This window comes from Dama dama, chromosome 16 (assembly GCF_033118175.1).
Source record: "Dama dama isolate Ldn47 chromosome 16, ASM3311817v1, whole genome shotgun sequence".
Lineage (NCBI taxonomy): Eukaryota > Metazoa > Chordata > Mammalia > Artiodactyla > Cervidae > Dama > Dama dama.
Window position 1 is genome coordinate 23,491,227 of NC_083696.1, and position 6,740 is coordinate 23,497,966.

The 6,740-nt window shown below is 42.5% G+C and overlaps 1 non-coding gene across 1 annotated transcript; it reads right to left on the reverse strand.

Annotated features, from left to right (window-relative positions):
- Positions 1-3,174: 3,174 nt before the first annotated feature.
- Positions 3,175-3,246, reverse strand: TRNAW-CCA (transfer RNA tryptophan (anticodon CCA)). The gene has a single exon. It is a non-coding gene; the product is annotated as a tRNA-Trp (tRNA).
- Positions 3,247-6,740: the final 3,494 nt, after the last annotated feature.

The following is a 6,740-nucleotide window of genomic DNA, read 5'->3' on the forward strand; positions in this document are numbered from 1 at the left end:
ATATATTATGCATGTAATACACACATATATAGGGCTTCCCTGGTGACTCAGTGGTAAAGAACCTGCCTGCCAATGCAGGATATATGGGTTTGATCCCTGCATTGATCCTTGCCACTGGAGTGACAACCCACTCTGGTATTCTTGCCTGGGAAATCCAATGGACAAAGGAGCCTGGCTACAGTTCATGGGGTCACAAAAGAGTCAGACATGGCTGAGTGACTAAACAATAATATATAAATACTGTATATATATAATATATATATAATATCTTTTTAAAAAGTTTGGGAAACAGCTAGTGAGGAAACCCAGCAGGTGTCCCTCACAAGATAAGTACCTGCTGCTGCTGGTGTCCACCCTGGGCCACAGTTTCACCTGTAAACCGTTGCTCAGCCACCAGGGCTGGGCTGCCTCCACGGGTAGCGCCCCCTTCTGTGGGCTGTGAAACAACAGAATGGTGACTGTAGGAGGGCGGTGGATGAGGGGCAGGGAGAATAGGGTGTGCAGATTTTCAAATGATGAACACCTAAGAAATTCATCCTTAGCTCTTTTACTGGGCACTTCTGGGTCTTTGAGGCCAGTTAACATGGAATTGGGCCTGTACTTTGTATTGTGAGCTCACAACCATCTCACTGCTAAAAACCCTCCATGGCTGTGTACACACAGAGGTTCTGAACTTGGTGCAGACATCATAGGAACCCTTGGTGGGTTAGCTGAGCCCTTGCTGAGTCTGGACACATCTTCCTGATGGAACACCCAGTCTTTCAACTCTGCCACCAAGACAGGCTCTGGACTACAGCCATGGCCTCAGAAAGTGGGCATCTGGTCTGATTATCCTCTCAGCTGGGGATTTTCTCAGTTTATTAGATGAATTGCAACACTTTCTGGTAATAGGTTTAATTCTACATTATTTTTTTCTGTGATTAAAAAGTTATTGACAAAAATTGTGATAAACTGTGGTAAATTATACATAAAATTTACCATTTTAACCATTTTTAAATGTACAGTTCAATGGCTCTAAGCACATTTGCATCATTGTGCAACCATTACCACCATCCGTCTACAGAATTCTTTTGTCATGTAAAACTGAAATTCTGTACCCAGGAAGCGCTAACTCCTCATTCTCCTCCCCTCAGCTCCTGGCAACCACCCTTATGATTTCTGTCTCCAATTGTTTACTCTAGGGACCTCATATAAAAGGACTTATGCAGTATTCGTCCTTTTGTGACTGACTTATTTCATTTAGCGCAATGTCCTCAAGGTTTTTCCATGTTGAAGCATGTGTTAGAAAGTCCTCCCTTTCCAAGACTGAATAACATTGTATTGCATGGTTGGACCACCTTTTGTTTATCTATCCAGCCACTGATGGACACTTGATGTACTTTTGCCTTCAGATTAATAATGCTGCTGTGAACATGGGTATAAAAGTATCTGATTATATTCTTATTTAATTCTACATTACTTATGCTCTGTGTTAAAACTAGAAAACTCTGAATTTAGCTATGCCCCCTTTCCCTCTTTATGAGATAAAGTGACTGCTTCTGATCCTGGGTAAAGCATTTTAGTAATACTTCTGAGAACAAAGTATGTACTTTTCTTTTTTCAATAACTAAATAATAAGACAAGTTAGTTGAAGTATTAAAAGTGCCAAAGGCATATTTTGGGGAAGCACTGAGGATGTTTGAAACCATCAAAAATTTATTTAATTCACTAAATTCTCAGATCTAACTACATAAAGAACTTTTAAAACATGAGTCCTGTAAATTAAAACTGGACCACACTGTTCAAGGGCACAGTTCCAACCCTCTGAACCCTGCAAGGGGTGGCATGTACTTTAGCTTGTGTCTCACCAGTCGTAGGGCAAAACACCCACACCAGGACTTAGTCCCCAGGTCACGTTGACCTGAGGAAGACTCACCAGCCAAGCCGGCCAGCACAGTAGAGACAAAATAAGGCAGAGCAGATACTTCCAGGGTAATAAATCAAGCACCCTGCTTCTCATTCAGACTTTATACTGACCCAGGAGCAATGGCTAAAACGGATCCTGGCATGGTCCAGGCACTGAGGCGCTCAGGAAGCCTGTGCCTAGGCAGATCAGTGGGCCCCCGAAGACCAGGAATTGGCATCACTGCATGGTGATGGCCAGCAAGTCACAGTGGCAAATGGGGAAATGGCATAGCAGGTAAGGTCTATGAGTGCAGGACACCAATACTGTCGAGGGTTTTGTGCCACTCCATGCCGAGTGCTAGGTAGGGTTATGGGGTCCCTGGGCCCCTCATGGCCCACTAAGAGATACCTGAAGGTGATGCAAGGACCTGAGACAGGTCAGTGCTGTCCACCAGCCTGGTCAGCTGCCTATACATCAGCTTCCAGTATCATTCAATGTCATGATGACCACAGGTTAGCTAGAAGACTCTTCATTCCCCTAAAAGGCTCATCTGCTTTGTGATACTTGAAATAGTCTCCTTTCCAGTTTGAAAGATGGCTAAAATAAACATCCTTGTGAGCGATGAACCAGGTTCCACTTTTTCTTTCCTGCAAAGAGCGAGAAACCCCAGCAGTGCTGGTTACCAGGAAGTTAAAATATAAGAAGTATCTTAGGTGAGAAAAGAGAGTCAGAAATGGCAGATATGGGTTTCACTGAAGACCAGCATTATATTTTTCTGACTTCCATCAAGAGTAAAGCCTATAGTCAGGTAGGCTGAGGGGGTGCTGACTGCTAACAGGTCATGCAGGGACCGATCTGTCCGTGAGTTTTGCAGCCACAGTGGGGGCCCCGGGGATACTCCAACACTGACTACTCTAATTGCAGCAGCATCTCAAGCAAGGCCTGGCCACCTATGCCCATTAGTAGTATTGAGTTATCCCAAATCTGTGTACCACACTGTGGGGCTGAGTTCCAAAGTCAACCGGTGGATCAGTTGATTATGTATGTTTCACGGCCCTGTTTTAAATGTCTTTCTTATAGTATGACAATTGGCAAAATTACATTTGTGTGTTTAATAGTCAAAATAATTGTAGTGACATCAAAATCATAGACAGAATAGAAAGTGAAGTCGCTCAGTTGTGTCCGACTCTTTGCGATCCCGAGGACTGTAGCCTACCGGGCTCCTCCATCCATGGGATTCTCCAGGCGAGAATACTGGAGTGGGTTACCATTTCCTTCTCCAGAGGATATTCCCGATCCAGGGATCGAACCCGGGTCTCCTGCATTGGAGGCAGACGCTTTAACCTCTGAGCCACCAGGGAAGCCCCATAGAGAGAATATGCTTACAGAATTCATAAAAATTGGTCTAGCATAAAACTTTTGCTATAATAACCCTAAGAAAACGATGGTGATCAAGATAAACAGGCAATTATATGGGTATCATGTATTCCCTGGAGAAGGCAATGGAACTCCACTCCAGTACTCTTGCCTGGAAAATCCCATAGACAGAGGAGCCTGGTAGGCCTGCAGTCCATGGGGTCGCTAAGAGTCGGACACAACTGAGCGACTTCACTTTCCCTTTTCACTTTCATGCACTAGAGAAGGAAATGGCAACCCACTCCAGTGTTCTTGCCTGGAGAATCCCAGGGGCGGGGGAGCCTGGTGGGCTGCCGTCTGTGGGGTCACACGGAGTCGGACATGACTGAAGCGACTTAACAGCAGCAGCATGTATTCCCTGATCTGATAAACTGAGAAGGACACTTCAATCCTGTGATATTCTTTCCTCAAACCCATAAACATAATCTAGTCTTACGAAAAAACGACAGACTCCAACTGAGGGACATTCTACAAAATATATGACCAGCACCTTCTCCAAGTTGTCAAGGTGTGAGAGACAAAGAATGGCTAAGAAACCATCACAGATGTAAGATGTGATGACTAAGTGTGATATGGTGCTCTGTCTTGTAACCTGAAATAGAAAAGGACATTAATGGGAAAACTGAATAGAGACTGAACAAAATCTGGGTATTAGTTAATGGTACGACATGGTTTCTTAGTTTTCACAAACAAAATAAGGTGTTTCTCTTTGAAACTTTTCTGTAAATCTAAAATTATTCATCAAAAGAATTTACTTTAAAAGCAGAGATATGGAAATCCTTATAAAGAAAAAAAACACTGTTACAGAAATGAAGAATACTTTTGATGGGCCTGTTAGGACACTGGCCACAGCTAGGGAAGAAAATCTATGAACTTGAGGATATGTCAAGAGAAACCAAAACCAAAAAAGTGAAGAGAAAAAAGACTGAAAATAGTTTAATAAAATATACCAGCACTTTGAGATAATGACGTAAGTTGGAACATACATGTAATGGGAATACTCAAAGGAGAAAAAAGAAGAAAAAGAGTAGAAGAATTATTTGAAGTAATGATTGAGAATTTCCTTATATTAATATGAGATATTAAAGCAGAGGTACAGGAAGCTCAGAAAACATCAATCAGGATAAATGCCCCCAAAAACTATACCTAAGGGTATTATTTTCAGAGCACAGGAAAAAAAAAAAATCCTGAAAGAAGTCAGAGAGAAAAACTGTTACGCTTATAGAAGAACAAAGACAAGAATCACATGTGACTTCTTAGAAGCCATGCTTGGAAGCAAAGAGTGGGGTAAAATATCTAAAGTGTTGAGAGAAAAAAAAACACCTAGAATTCTGCAAAATTATTCTTCAAAAGTGAAAGAGAAATAAAGATTTGCTCAGACAAACAAAAACTGAGGGAATTTTTTTACTGGTAGACCTGCCTTGCAAGAAATGTTTGAAGAAGTTCTTTAGAGAAAAGGAAAATAATTAGGTCAAAAACTCAGGGCTACATAAAAAGGGGAAAATGTCAAAGAAGGAATAAGTAAAAGTTAAGTTAAAACTTTTATATTTCTTATTCTTCACTGATAACAGTTTGCTAACAAACATATAACAATTCATTCAAGATAATAATAGCAATGATGTATTTGAATATGTATATGTGTGTGTGCGTGCTAAATCTGCTTAGCGTTGTCTGAGTCTTTGCAACCCTATGAACTGTAGCCTACCAGTCTCCTCTGTCTATGGGATTCTCCAGGTGAGGATACTGGTCAGTTTCCATGCCCTCCTCCAAGTGATCTTCCTAGTCCAGGGATGGAACCTGCATCTCTTGCGTCTCCTGCATTGGCAGGTGGGTTCTTTACCACTAGCACAATCTGGGAAGCCCCCTGATGCCAATACATGCTTATATATATGTAAAATGTATGGGAGCAATGATACCAGATATAGGAAGAAGGAATTAAGATTATTTTGTCGTTATGCATTACCCGTGAAGTGAAACTCGACTTAGATTAGCTGTAAAAATATATTGAAATCTCTAGAGCAGTGACTAAAAGAAGCTGAAGAAAAGTATAATTGATATGCTAAGAAAGGAGAAAAAATGGAATCATGCAAAATGCTCAGTTAAAAAGGAAGAAAATGAGTGGAAGATAAAAATAAGAACAAGGAACAAAGGCAAAAAATAGACAACAGTAATAAATATAGTAGATATTAATCTGACTATATCAATAATAACTTTGAATTTCAATTATTGAAATGCACCAACTAAAAGACATAAATCGTCAGAGTGGATCAAAATACATGATCTAATTATCCATCAGGTCTATAAGAAATCCATTTTAAAGGTAAAGACACATATGGATTAAAAGCAAATAAATGGAGGAAGATGAGTGAGTGAAAGAAAGTTGCTCAGTTGTGTCCGACTCTTTGAGAACCCATAGTCTATACAGTCCATGGAATTCTCCAGTCCAGAATACTGGAGTGGGTAGCCTTTCCCTTCTCCAGGGGATCTTCCCAACCCAGGGATCGAACCCAGGTCTCCCGCATTGCAGGCAGATTCTTTACCAACTGAGCCACAAGGGAAGCCTAAGAATACTGGAGTGGGTAGCCAATCCCTTCACCAGTGGCTCTTCCTGACCCAGGGAACCAACCAGGGTCTCCTGCATTGCAGGCGGATTCTTTACCAATTGAGCTATGAGGGAAGCCCCTGGAGGAAGACATGTCACTGTTAGTACCAATCTAAAGAAAGCGTGAGGTCACTGAAGAGTGGAGGGTGCCCTGGAGGGTGGAGGCCCAGGCCTGCGAAGGGTAGAGAGGGCTCTGGAGGGTGGAGGCCCAGGCCCCAGGGACCCCAGGAGACTCCCCAAGGCCAAGCGTAAGGGAAACCTCAGGGGCTTCCCCAGTGGATCCTCTGATCCCTGAGGCTCCCTCCTGCTTTGGCCTAGCAGAGTTGCCTGCTCTGGGGGCCCAAACTGCCCCTGGTGGGAGAGAGAGGGTCAAATGGAGAAAGGAGCTTCAATATATACACTGTGTGTTTAGTCACTCAGTTGTGTCTGACTCTTTATAACCCACTGGACTATAGCCCATCAGGCTCCTCTGTCCATGGGATTGCCCAGACAAGAACACTGCAGTGGGTTGTTATTTCTTTCTCCAAGGGATCAAATCTGCCTCTCCTGTGTCTCCTACATTGCAGGCATATTCTTTACCCACTGATAGGTGTAAAATGGATGGTGAGAAGGTGCTGTATAAACAGGGAGCTCAGTCTTGCACTCTGTGATGACCTAGATGGGTGGGATGGGGAGAAGGGGCAGAGGCTCAGGAGGGAGGGGATGTATGTATAATTATGACTGATTCACATTGTTGTATGGCTGAAACCAACACAACATTGTTAAAAAAAAAACCAAAGTGTAAGTGGCTGCATTAATTTCATACAGAGCATACTTCAGAGCAAGGAAAGTTATCAG